Source organism: Oncorhynchus clarkii, chromosome 10 (assembly GCF_045791955.1).
Source record: "Oncorhynchus clarkii lewisi isolate Uvic-CL-2024 chromosome 10, UVic_Ocla_1.0, whole genome shotgun sequence".
Taxonomy (NCBI): domain Eukaryota; kingdom Metazoa; phylum Chordata; class Actinopteri; order Salmoniformes; family Salmonidae; genus Oncorhynchus; species Oncorhynchus clarkii.
Window position 1 is genome coordinate 25656764 of NC_092156.1, and position 13529 is coordinate 25670292.

A 13529-nucleotide genomic window follows, 5' to 3' on the forward strand; every position below is an offset into this window, starting at 1 on the left:
GTTAAATAATACTTAAATCATGCTATTGTATAGCATAATATAAGTGAATTTGGTGAATGACTAATTTTGTATTCTTCATAAACGACTGTATTTTAGAAATCCTGTAGCTGCCAATTATAATTTGATAGTGTAATATGAACTGCTCAAGTAATTCCACTACCACCACACTATACTAAACAGGCCAACTTCAGATTGCCCTAAATAAAGCTTCCTAAATACTATGGGATGGTATAAAAAAAAGGATTCAGTTGCTTTAGGCTCCAAATAAGCTTCAGCCAATCTATCAAGTAAAATAAGAGAACAATTGTATTTTTACTTGCAGTTAAGTCATTGATAGAGTAAATGACTAATTCTAACTAGTAAAAAACAATAAAAAAATGTAAGTAGTAATTTTACCTAGCAGATTAGTTGTGTGAGATCCTCTCACAAACAGTTAGTGTAACTCCGACTCAAGCTACGAAGGAGCTGGCTAATCTTCTTTCGTGATGCCACTGGCTAAAATGCCCTTCAGGCAACCAGGTGGGCATACTCCATAGGGGTCCTTACGGGGTCCTAGCGTTGCTTGATGACCACCAGGTTCCTCAGTATGTCGAAGGAGTTGCCATTAGACTGCAAGGAGACCAAACCCTGCTCCTCAGAGTGCACCTACAGGAAGCCTTTGTCGTCGAGGCCCACCACTTCGGCATGGGGGCCGTTCTCGCTCCACAGACACACCTGGGTCCCGCTGAGACAGGGCAGAGGGCACATCAAGGTCAATGTAGTGTAAAAGCAATCCTATTTTTACATGTGGACATGTTACGTTACGTCTGGAGATTAGGAGATGTTTATTGTTGTGACTGTGGCGAGATGTGGGATTAATTTCCTCTAGAATGACAATTCCTATCATGATCAGCAGCTGCAGATTTTACAGATAGCATGCAGAGTACCGGTGCATTCTCGTTCTCTTTTAGCGGAATTGCTCTGTTTGAACAATGCCCTCAAATAAATATCAGGACCAATGAAAATGTTTACTTTATGTGAAAAATTCATGAAACCAAACCCACTGAGGAGGAGTGGAGCGTACCACAGATTACAGTAGGGGTGTTGCAGCTTGTTTACCTGTGCACCCATCTCTTGTAGTAGAGGGGCAGGACGGCCTCTGACCCCTCTCCTGGAAGGCAGAGATGAGCTGCTTCAGGGAGGTGAGGGTGCGCCCTATGAGCTGTGCTGAGCTCAGGGTCTCCATGCTGGTGCCACACTCTCGGTTGTGCTGCATCACCAGGTTGTTGATACAGATGGTGGGGTTGCTGTTGCTCCCATTGAAGCCACAGCCTGGAGAAGGAGATTGTTTAAAGACGTTCATTAAGAACAAACTCTTCATGAAGAGTAATATAAATGACTTTTTATCCAAGCACTGGCATAAACATCAACACAATCTAGCCTTAAATCCACGTTATGATTTAAGGCTAGACTAGATCATCCATTACACTGCACTGGCATTAACATAAATATAAGAGGATTCTGACCAACGAGGAGATGGAAGGTTGGTCCCATGACTGTTGATGTCACCAGCACTCTTCCAAGCTTCATCAGGTTACTGTAGTAAATGTCATTAGGCCACTTCACTCTGCGATCAATGTCCTAGAAAGAGACCAAAACTGAATATGAGATACACAAACGTGTATGACAAATAAGTGGCACTCAGAGGTACAATACATTACTAGTATTTAAACTGTACAGGTACATAAGTACAAGTATTATGATACAGTATCCACTTAAAAACAAAACTCACTTGTAAGACATGATGCTACACATACAAACAGCAGATCTAATACTACAAGCTAAAACAGAGATAGAAAAAAAATCAGAGTTTTACATGGCCTGTCTGTAAAACCAATCTGTAGAAGTGTCTCCATGGGTTCAAAATGCCCTGCTGTATATCTGTCAACCTGAGCAGCTCTTCTGAGTCTGGCCGGCTTTGAAGATTAGGTTCTGCCCCATCTGCAGTACATCACCTAAAACGGCCACCATGTCTGTTTATATTTACCCGTAACTCATGCCCCACGTCTACATTTCTACAATGGCTTTGACAGGCCTATAGTACATCCAAAAATGGCATATCCAGCCAAGACCTCTAGTCTTGATTAAAATAAATATTTAGGCAAAGTTAGCATTGGCTGTTATTTCATCCGGTAATACATCCTGTGCCATGCGTTGGCCTGTTCTACATGTTGGCTGACTGGCCAGCCCATAAACAACTGGGCTGTGTGACACCAGAGTGTTTCTCATCAGACTCCCACACTGCAGTGCATATATTTTCTCACACACACAACACAAGCACCTGGAAGCAAAATAGGGCCCTTACACCATGTAAAATAAATGTTTAATGAGAAGGGGAGAAAGGAGGGTTCTAGCACAAAACCCTTTGATCAGTGAGTTGGACACACCATCTATTTGGAGAGGGAAGTGCATTGCGCTGAATAGAACAATAAGAAGAGGGACACCTGACTGACTATGAACAGCTGTGTGAAACCTGGAGTCCCTTATTCAGGATAAGGAGTGCTCCCAATGGAAATGTATTAGTGTAGTAAGTAAAGTATTCTAGTGATGACAGGCTGAAGCTCAGTGACATGGATAGGGATAGGGTGGGTCTATGGCTATAGCTTGGAGATAGCATGGTGGTACCACGCAGCAGTATGCAGTGTTTGTACCTGGTAACCGGGCAGGGTGCCTACAACCTCCACCGCTGCCAGCGCAGCCAGGTGCTGCAGGAAGGGGATCCTCTGGCCCAGTCTGGAGCTCACAGACACCTGCACACTGAACATAGCACATCCCAGAGGACTCAGCCCCGCTTTCCCCCCGAAGCCTGACACACACGGAAAATACAACAACAAAAACACAAAGAGGCAGAGAGAGGAGACATGATGTAACAATTTAGGTTATTCATTGTGACGAGGTACAACAATTAACCAATGTAGGTGCATTGAGACAGAGAGAGATAGAGCTGCGGCGGAAACTGACCTCTACCCTGGGTCTGTCGAGCAGCTACAGACATTAAGCCCATTTCCTTTTTTTCCTTTTTCGGCAGCTGGAGCATCAACCTGGGGAGGACAGGAGGGAAGGAAGAAAAATTGTCAAAAGAGGAAAGTGTTGCCTTCACATAACTGATTATAGTGATCAAGTATTACTCATACAATTGCAACACTCTGTAAATGAAAAGCTCCAAGAGAAATGGTAGTTGAGTAGCTACATTAGTTCTGCATTCACTCATTGGTGTCGCTATGAGAAATCATTTCCCAAAGTATTAGGTAGTTGAGGGGGAAGGGCTGAGTCGAGTGGTCCTTCCATCTCTCTCTCTCACACACACACGTACATGTACACACCCCCATCCCATCAGTGCCCAGCCCTTAGCCCCTCTGGACTGGAGTTGAACCACTGACCTTCCTATCACCAGGTGCTCCAGTCAAACAATCCCCCTCACCAAAGAAAACAAGTGTCCACTTGACCCCTGTGACACACACACATACACACACATGACACTCACAATAACGAGGTGTCAATCAAGGGATCTAATGCTAATTAATCACATAGTCAAAGTAGTCTGCTTCCCTATGTGTGACATATGTCTACTTCAACAACTCACCAAAAACATAGGCCTACTTCATATGTGATTACTAGTCAAACACAAATACACAAGCAACTACTTTTCCATTGAGAGTAAAAAGAGGACTTTATTTATCAATCATTTTAGAATGTTTCCTCCGTTCTCTCAAGTAGCTTGGCTGCAGGCGCCTGATAGTTAATGTTTCCTTTCTAGAAGGCCCTGGGCTACTAGTGTCGCGCCGCATGGCCACCCTGCATTAATCACACTCTGTTAAAGATAAACTACTCAGCCAGTTGAGGTGTTAACTCTGCACCTCTCCTTTCACCCCAAACCCACATCACAAATGCTAGACACACACATAGGTCCTGGACACAATCTTATCTTAAACATTTGGTCAGCAAGATGTCTTTGCCATGTAAGGATGGTGTGTGTGTATACACTGTGCAGAGGGTAGAAAACGCACATTAATGTAAGCACACCTAGCTTGAATGACTCTGGAGTCTTTCTGTGCTAAACATTGTTATACAGTAAGTACACAAAGACTGACAAGACCCCATGGCCAATGTGCACCGTGAAAACCAAAAACAAATCCACACTGCCAAAATAGACAGCGTTTGACAGTTGGATGCGACACACTGTCAATAACCGTGAAGCGAAATATTTGAACAAGCTGTCATCTCCAGAGAAAATGAATTGACCCAGAGGTCTTAGCCAAGAAGCCCTTCATCTACTGGCCCATTTTCAAAGACTGTGGAGCTGGCAGGGCAGATGAGAGAGAAGGGGAATGTGAGCTTTTCTGATGCAAAGAGGCCGTGTCAGCAAATCAGATTAGAACAGTCCCGTGTTAATCCTCCCAAACTCTGTGGCCAAACAGCCTTCATCTAAAGAGCCTTGTTAGGGACAGTGTTTATCAAAGGGATGGTTGGGGCTACTGCCACCACTGATGACTCAATCTAGGACTTAACATATGGTATGTCTAGCTGGATGTTACTAGGGCTCACTTTATTGTAGGGACTTGTTCATTGTGCTTGGATGTACAGCAATGTAGAATTATCACAATACATTTTTAAAAACACATTCTCAAATGTTAATCAAAACCAAATAAATCCAATCTCTCAGATGAAAAATGATAGCCTGAGTGGGTTGGGGAGCTACTGAGCTGCAGACAAGAGATATATTTCTTGGAGTCATTTCATAATGTTATTGTTAGCTGCAAATCCCTTGATCTTTGTAAATGAGACTGGTGGAAGCCAAAAAGAGAAATAAGAGAAAATAAAATGTCAAAAAATAACTAGATTCTGATTTTGCAGATGTGAGAATTTGTCCTCTTAAACTGATAGTAATTAGATTGGACGTGGTATAATGGCCCAACGGCCAAAAAACTGCCATCACGTGCTCTACGAGTAAAAACCAAAAAAAAAAAAACCTGGGCGTTTGCTGTGTCAAAAAAACTCAAGCCTTGGAAATCTCTAGACACGGAAAGGAAAACATGTTTTATTCTGCTGTACTTTATTTGACAAAATAAGATTAATAAAATGGGGAAGGAATACAAATAAAAAAAGTAGCATGTAATTTAGGCTAATCAATTATGATGATGCTGAGTAATGCTTGGCCATGAACCTGTGATGAGAAAATAGTTTCATGGATGGTTTAGTTAAAAAAAGGCATGAGATCCTGTATACTGGCATAGTAAATGTGACACTGCTTTTATAAATCTTCCCTCACACAGACACACACACACCTCCCAACCAGGCGAGGGGTGGCAGCCGGCTGCTCCCCGTGACAGTGTGTAGCTGCAGTTTGAGCTGTGTGTGTGTGAGAGCCGTGTGTGAGCCCTGTTAGCAGGAGCATGACCTCCCCGTGGCTGAGGCCAGTTAGGAGGTGGCCAGGCTCGCAGCACTGCGCAGGGGCCCTAATTGAGCGCTGGCGCAGTTTGGCAGGACCACCGGAGTACCCTGCGTGCCGCGCCGTGACGACGGCCGCCCCTTCGCCAATCAAGGCGTGAGGGGAGGCGAATGGGGGCCAGGCTAGCTCTTTGGAGTCCTTCAGCCCCAGGAATTAGCTTTTAATAAGAACATCAGCGCCTTAACAAGGCTAGGAAGACAGGCGCTGACCTTCTTACCAAGCTGCCAGGATAGCGTTGTCCACCAATAAGTGTCTGATACAGCTGGGGGTGTGGGCAGCATGTGGGTGTGCACGTGCTCTTCAATTTGTGTGTGTTAGAGGTGTGTGCGTGTGTGATTTTTCGTTGTTTACAGCCAAGGAGGAAGGTAATGGACTGAGATACAGTGGACTGAGATGCAGTGGGAAGTGGGTGAAAAAAAGAGGAGATGTACTACTGGCAATGTGAGAAGATGCCTCCAAGTGTAGTTTGAAGCATCTCATGAAAAAAACACTGGGATGAATACTCAATGCACTTTTTAAGTTAGTAAGTGTGACATAACATGTACACTAAGTTTTACTCTGGCTGAAGTGTATTGCAATATCCATATGGAAGTCTACCTTCACAATTGGCAATATTCGCCCAAATCGTGGACCACTGATTCATATGGTTTGGTAATGGGTAAAATAAGTGCAAGTCAATTGCTTGCTCCAACGTCTTTATTAGTCCAATGTCTCAAAAGCAGCTTTTTTAAAAACAGTAGTAAGGTTACTGTGGAGAGTGGTAGAATTTGGAACTGGAGTGAGAGAGTGCCAGAGAGAGAGACAGAAAGAAAGAAAAGGAGAGCCACTTCCAGTCTGTCTCTTCCAGCCCAGCAGTGAGTCCCAGACTGGTCCAGTTTCCACTATAGAGTCAGTCCACAGCCCAGCCACAGAGAGTGGAGAAAGAAAAGCTGCATTGTCCCAAAGCTGGGAACCAAAATGAGCCGTTTCTGGGTGGAGGGTATTTTACCCCTCCCCCCCAAATGTCTCTTTTTCAGGGGCTTTGTCCCCTCTGAAATCAGTTCCCCCTTCTCTCCCTGGGCCAGCTTAGCATTGCAAACCAGCATCAAATTAATTTCTGCAACGCAAATATGAGATCAGCAACAGATCACACAAAACATCTCACTCCTAAACATGGTAATGCTCTTATATGCTCAATGGGAGGTTGTCAATAAAGGAGGGGGGGGTATGGGTGTTTGTGCGTGTACATGTATATGAGTGCGTGGAAGCAAGTGCATGTGAGTGTATGTGTGTGTGTGTGTGCTTGAGTGAAGAGCCATCTCTAATAAGGGCCAGCTCAGCCAGTCCAGGGCTGTAAAGCTTGGGGGGCTAATGCATTCCTCTAGAAAGTTAATCTCATTTTGAAAGCACATCCACGGAGCGTCGTTGCCGCTGGCTCAGAGAAAAGCCCAAACGCATTAGAAAAATTCTCAGCAACGTCCACAAAGAGGGAGAGAAAAGGCCCACAATTAGCAATTAGATGGCTACAATGGCGGGGCTTTCACCTGCAAGTGAAACAAATGGACAAGGAAACTCTCCTCTGCCTGAATAGAATAAGAGCAGAGGAGAGAAAATGTAGTGAGAGACAAAAGATGAGGAGTTAATTCACACTGTTTTAGATGAGAAACCTCATGGTCTATACTGAAGGGAAGCAACACGTACTTCAGATCATTTGGATGGTGGTGTCTGTACCGCTCCAATAAGAAATATAAAAACTCCTCATGCCAGTGTACCGCTCCAATAAGAAATATAAAAACTCCCCATGCCAGTGTACTGCTCCAATAAGAAATATAAAAACTCCCCATGCCAGTGTACCGCTCCAATAAGAAATATAAAAACTCCCCATGCCAGTGTACTGCTCCAATAAGAAATATAAAAACTCCCCATGCCAGTGTACTGCTCCAATAAGAAATATAAAAACTCCCCATGCCAGTGTACCGCTCCAATAAGAAATATAAAAACTCCCCATGCCAGTGTACCGCTCCAATAAGAAATATAAAAACTCCTCATGCCAGTGTACCGCTCCAATAAGAAATATAAAAACTCCCCATGCCAGTGTACCGCTCCAATAAGAAATATAAAAACTCCCCATGCCAGTGTACCGCTCCAATAAGAAATATAAAAACTCCCCATGCCAGTGTACTGCTCCAATAAGAAATATAAAAACTCCCCATGCCAGTGTACTGCTCCAATAAGAAATATAAAAACTCCTCATGCCAGTGTACTGCTCCAATAAGAAATATAAAAACTCCCCATGCCAGTGTACTGCTCCAATAAGAAATATAAAAACTCCCCATGCCAGTGTACTGCTCCAATAAGAAATATAAAAACTCCCCATGCCAGTGTACTGCTCCAATAAGAAATATAAAAACTCCCCATGCCAGTGTACCGCTCCAATAAGAAATATAAAAACTCCCCATGCCAGTGTAAGTAAGTACAGTGCCTTCAGAAAAAAATCATACCCCTTAATTTATTCTATATTTGGTGTGTTACAGCCTGAATTCCCCAAAACAACATTTCACCCATCTACGCACAATACCCCATAATGACATGTGAAAGCATGTTTAAAATGAAATTAAGACATTTTTTATTTACACAAGTATTCACACCCAATACATGTTAGTCAATATGGCCGCTATTACAGCTGTGAGTCTTTCTGGGTAAGTCTCTAAGAGCTTTCCTCACCTAGATTGTACAATATTTGCACATTGTTCTTAAAGAATTCTTCAAGCTCTGTCAAGTTGGTTGTTGATCATTGCCACACAGCCATTTTCAAGTGTTGGCATAGATTTTCAAGACGATTTAAGTCAAAACTGTAACTAGGCCACTCAGGAACATTCAACATGCTTAGTAAGCAAATCCAGGTATATTTGGCCTTGTGTTTTAGGTTACTGTCCTGCTGAAATGGGAATTTGTCTCCCAGTGTCTGTTGGAAAGCAGACTGAACCAGGTTTTCCTCTAGGATTTTGCCTGTGCTTAGCTCTATTCCGTTTCTTTTTATCCCCTAAAAACTCAGATGATAAGCATACCCATAAGCATAACCAGTGTGTCAAATAAGAGGGCCTGTTGTCCAGACCTCTGGCAGTCTCTATGGGAGTGCCACAGGTTTTAATTCTCGGGCCGACTCTTTTCTCTGTATACAGCTCTTGCTGCTGGTGATTCTCTGATCCACCCCTACGCAGACGACACCATTCTGAACACTTCTGGCCCTTCTTTGGACATTGTGTTATTAACAAACCTCCAGACGAGCTTCAATGCCATACAACTCTCCTTCCGTGGCCTCCAACTGCTCTTAAATGCAAGTCAAACTAAATGCATGCTCTTCAACTGATCACTGCCCGCACCCGCCCGCCCGTCTAGCATCACTAATCTGGACGGTTCTGACTTAGAATATGTGGACAACTACAAATACCTAGGTGTCTGGTTAGACTGTAAACTCTCCTTCCAGACTCACATTAATCATCCCCAATCCAAAATTAAATCTAGAATTGGCTTTCTATTTCGCAACAAAGCATCCTTCACCCATGCTCATGACTATTCTACCAATCCTTGACTTCGGCGATGTCATTTACAGAATAGCCTCCAACACTCTACTCAGCAAATTGGATGTAGTCTGTCACAGTTCCATCTGTTTTGTCACCAAAGCCCCATATACCACCCACCTCTGCTATCATGACACAAGGCGAGACCCAGATGCAGACACAGGAGGCAGATGGTTGGAGTCTTACAATATTTATTAAACCAATAAGGTAAGGCAAGAGAATGGTCGTGTACAGGCAAAAGGGTCAAAACCAGTTCAGAGTCCAAAAGGTACCGAAGAGCAGGCAGAATCAAGGTCAGGGCAGGCAAGATGATCAGGCAGGCGGGAAAGTAGTCCAGAGTCAGGCAGGGAGTACGGGAAAAACACGCTGGTTGACTTGACTAATATACAAGATGAACTGGCACAGAGAGACAGGAATCACAGGGATAAATACACTGGGGGAAATAAGCGACACCTGGAGGGGGTGGAGACAATCACAGGAACAGGTGAAACAGATCAGGGCGTGACAACTGCGACCTGTATGCTCTCGTTGGCTGGCCCTGGCTTCGTATTCGTCGCCAAACCCACTGGCTCCAGGTCATCTATAAGTATATGCTAGGTAAAGCCACTCCTTATCTCAGCTCACTGGTCACCATAGCAGCACCCACTCATAGCACGCGCTCCAGCAGGTATATTTCACTGGTCATCCCCAAAGCTAACTCCTCCTTTGGCCGCCTTTCCTTCCAGTTCTCTGCTGCCAATGACTGGACTGAATTGCAAAAATCACTGAAGCTGTAGTCTTATATCTCCCTCACTAACTTTAAGCATCAGCTGTCAGAGCAGCTTACTGATCATTGCACCTGTACATAGCTCATCTGTAAATAGCCCACCCACCTACCTCATCCCCATATTGTTATTTAATATTTTGCTCCTTTGCACCTCAGTATCTCTACTTGCACATTCATATTCTGCACATCTATCACTCCAGTGTTAAAGCTAAATTGCTAATTATTTCGCCACTATGGCCTATTTATTACCTTACCTCCTAATCTTACCACATTGCACACACTGTGCATAGATTATTCTATTGTGTTACGCACTGTACTTTTGTTTATCCTATGTGTAACTCTGTGTTGTTTGTGTCGCACTGCTTTGCTTTATCTTGGCCAGGTTGCAGTTGTAAATGAAAACTTGTTCTCAACTGGCCTACCTGGTTAAATAAAAAAAAAATATTTTTTTATTTTTTTTATCATGATGAAGCCACCACCATGCTTCAAAATATTAAAAGTGGTATTCTAATGCCTTATTGTTGTGAAATTGTTAGATTACTTGTTAGATATTACTGCACGGTCGGAACTAGAAGCACGCTACACTCGCATTAACATCTGCTAACCATGTGTATGTGACCAATACAATTTGATTTGATTTGATTTGCAAACCGATTGCATGTTCTGGAATATTTTTATTCTGTACAGGCTCCCTTATTTTCACTCTGTGAATTATGTTAGTGCTGTGGAGTTACTACAATGCTGTTGATCCATCCTCAGTTTTCTCTTATCACAGCCATGTAACTGTTTTAAAGTCACCATTGGCCTCATGGTGACATCCCTGAGCGGTTTCCTTCCTTGCCGGTAACTGAGTTAGGAAGGACGCCTGTATCTTTGTAGTAACTGGGTGTATTGATACACTTTCCAAAGTGTAATTTATAACTTCTCCATGCTCACATGGATATTCAATGTCTGCCTTTTATGTTTTTACCCATCTACCAATAGTTGCCCTTCTTTGCGAGCCATTAGAAAACCTCCCTGGTCTTTGTGGTTGAATCTGTGGTTGAAATACACTGCTCGACTGAGGGACCTTACAGATAATTGTATGAGTGGGGTACAGAGATGAGGTAGTCATTCAAAAATCATGTTGAACACAATCATTGCACACAGGGTGAGTCTATGCAACTTATTGTGTGACTTGTGTGAATACTTTCTGAAGGCACTGTAAGTAGCCTTACACAAGCCTTGGCTTGTGCGAGCCGGAGCGGCTCATAGGAGCAGGAGCCCATCTCCTGTTTCTGTAGCGTGATGTACATGTACACCCTCTGGACAGGGCCTTACCCCCAATCTATCTCCTTAAAACTGAGTGCCAAGCAGAGAAGCATCGGGTCCCATTTTTACAGTCTTTGGTATGACTCGGCTGGGGATTACATTCCGAAGCTTCCAATCACATGGCGGACACTCTAACCCAGGGGTTCCCAAACTTTTTTGGCCCGTGACTCCATTTTGATACAAAGAAAATCACAACCCAACATGTAAAAAAAGTTACGTAAACAAAGGCCAATGTCAACTTTTTTAATTTGGACTATGACAGTCTGACTGACAAATCAGTCTGACAGTACTTTAGTCCTAATGAATAATGGTTTGAAGTGACTGAAATGCATCAGAAAGGAATTGGGAAGTTCAGAAGATCATCAGGCAAGAATTTTGTCAAATCTTCTGTGTAATCTCCCCCCAGTCTGATTTAATGCCTGGTCTTGTCCACTCTGTTCTAATGAGTCTTTTGAAGCTTGTTGGCATTGTAAAGGGTAACAGAAGACACATACATGTTCAAGTCTTATCTTTCAGTGATGGGTCATAATATCTTGTAGCTTAAACCATTTAAAAGATAAAGCCACATTTGTAGGAAGAAAACAGAAACCGCTCTGTTTATTACAACCGCATGTAGCAGCTACTGGATGTAACCCCGGTTCTTTGAACCAACAGAAAAATATATATTTGGAGTTTCTCTCGCGACCCCATTCCTCATTTTCAAATTAGGTGACCCCACATGGAGTCACGACCCCTGGTTTGGGAAACGCTGCTTTAACCACAAAGCCCTTGTACTGCTGCAATAAGAATGCAAAGTCCCCGTGATCCAACAAACATGCGACTCGGACAAAAAACAGTATTCATAATATTAAATACATTATTGCATGTCTTAAGCAAGACGGTTTGCACGCTTCCCCCCAATATATCTGGGTTGCTGGTGGTGGCCCAACGATATGGACAGCTTCTCCCTGAGCCTGGGCCTGTAGCACAAAACAGCTGTGTTGCTCTAGGTTGGTCTCCTCAAATCAGCAGCATGACCCTGATTGGGAACAGCAGTAGCCACATGTGCAGGGACTCCCTCCTCAACCTGCACCTTGTACCCACACACACTCACGCCCTCTCTCTACCTCTCTCTCTCGCCCCCTCCCCCTCCAACCCTCTCTATACACTTTAACCTGTTGGATGCAAAACAATGCTGTGACCTTTAACCAGAGGGAACTGATGTCTGAAGACCTCAGGCGAACAGTTACAGGTCCACTACTGTTAAACCTGAAAGAGCAGTGTCTTCAAGTAGGGAGAGGAAAGGCAAAAAGGGATTAAGATAAAGAGAGAGGGAGAAATAGGGGTAAAGAGCAAGAGAGAGGGTGAGAGAGAGAAAGAGAGAGCGAGAGACAGGTAGAGTGAAAGAGAGAGTCTGAGTGCAAACACTGCAGCAGTAGTAACCCTTACTAGTCAATCACCAACTACATCCAGCAGGAGCATCCATTTCATCGCCGCTGACCGGGCCCGGCCAGAACAAAGACATTACAAGCCCAGAACAAAGACATTACAAAGTAGCACGTCTGGGTATGAAAGAGGGGACCAACTCTCCCAGCAGAAGAGCAGGGTACTTTTAAGTCCGGCCAGGCTTTTGTGTGGCTGGGGCTGGGGGGGGGGGGGGGGGGGGGGGCTGAGCCAAAGGGGTCACTTACCCAGGGCCAAGGGGTCAGAGGATAAATAGCCACCAGCCAAGTCATCTGTGGGACAAGTGGGGAGGAGTGGTAACTCACACCCCACTAGACTGACACATAGACAGGGTGTATGTGTGTGTCCCGGATTAGCGTAAAGGCCCAGTATGGAGGAGAACGGTGTGGGGGGGTTGGCAGGGGTGTACCCCATTTTGGCGAAGGCTCCCTGCAAGGTCTGAGAAGCAAAACAATGTATTTTAAACAACTTCCTGCAATTCTACACATTTTGTCATGGGGCAAAGCAACATTTGCAGTTTAATAGCTAATCTCATGCTATTCTACACATTTTGCCATGAGGCTGAGAGAAAATGTTGCTGTTTTCCTGCAACTCTACACATTTAGCTGCGGGGCTGTGTGGTACACCAGAGGGGGGTGGGGGGTTATACTTAACACATCACACACAGCAGACAGAAAGTGGATTTTAGCCCTCAGTAGACCTAGGGTTGAAGCTTTGCTCTGTTGGTTCTTCTCAAACACCAGATGAAGACTCACAAGGAATGGCTGTTGTGGTGTTGGCAAATAAAGAGCAACCTGTTTTTGACCACACTGACATGGATGACTGCCTCCATGTTACATAAATAATTACAGTAACTTTCAGACAATGTCAAAACGGTTTGATTTGACTGGATTTTCTTTTCCGAAATTACAACTTTAATTCAAATATAACTCATCAGGCAGAGTGATATAAGTAGTTTATT

General features: G+C 43.9%; 1 pseudogene; it reads right to left on the reverse strand.

Moving 5' to 3' along the window:
- Positions 1-552: 552 nt before the first annotated feature.
- Positions 553-13529, reverse strand: part of LOC139419201 (biotin--protein ligase-like) — a 38365-nt pseudogene continuing 25388 nt past the window's right edge.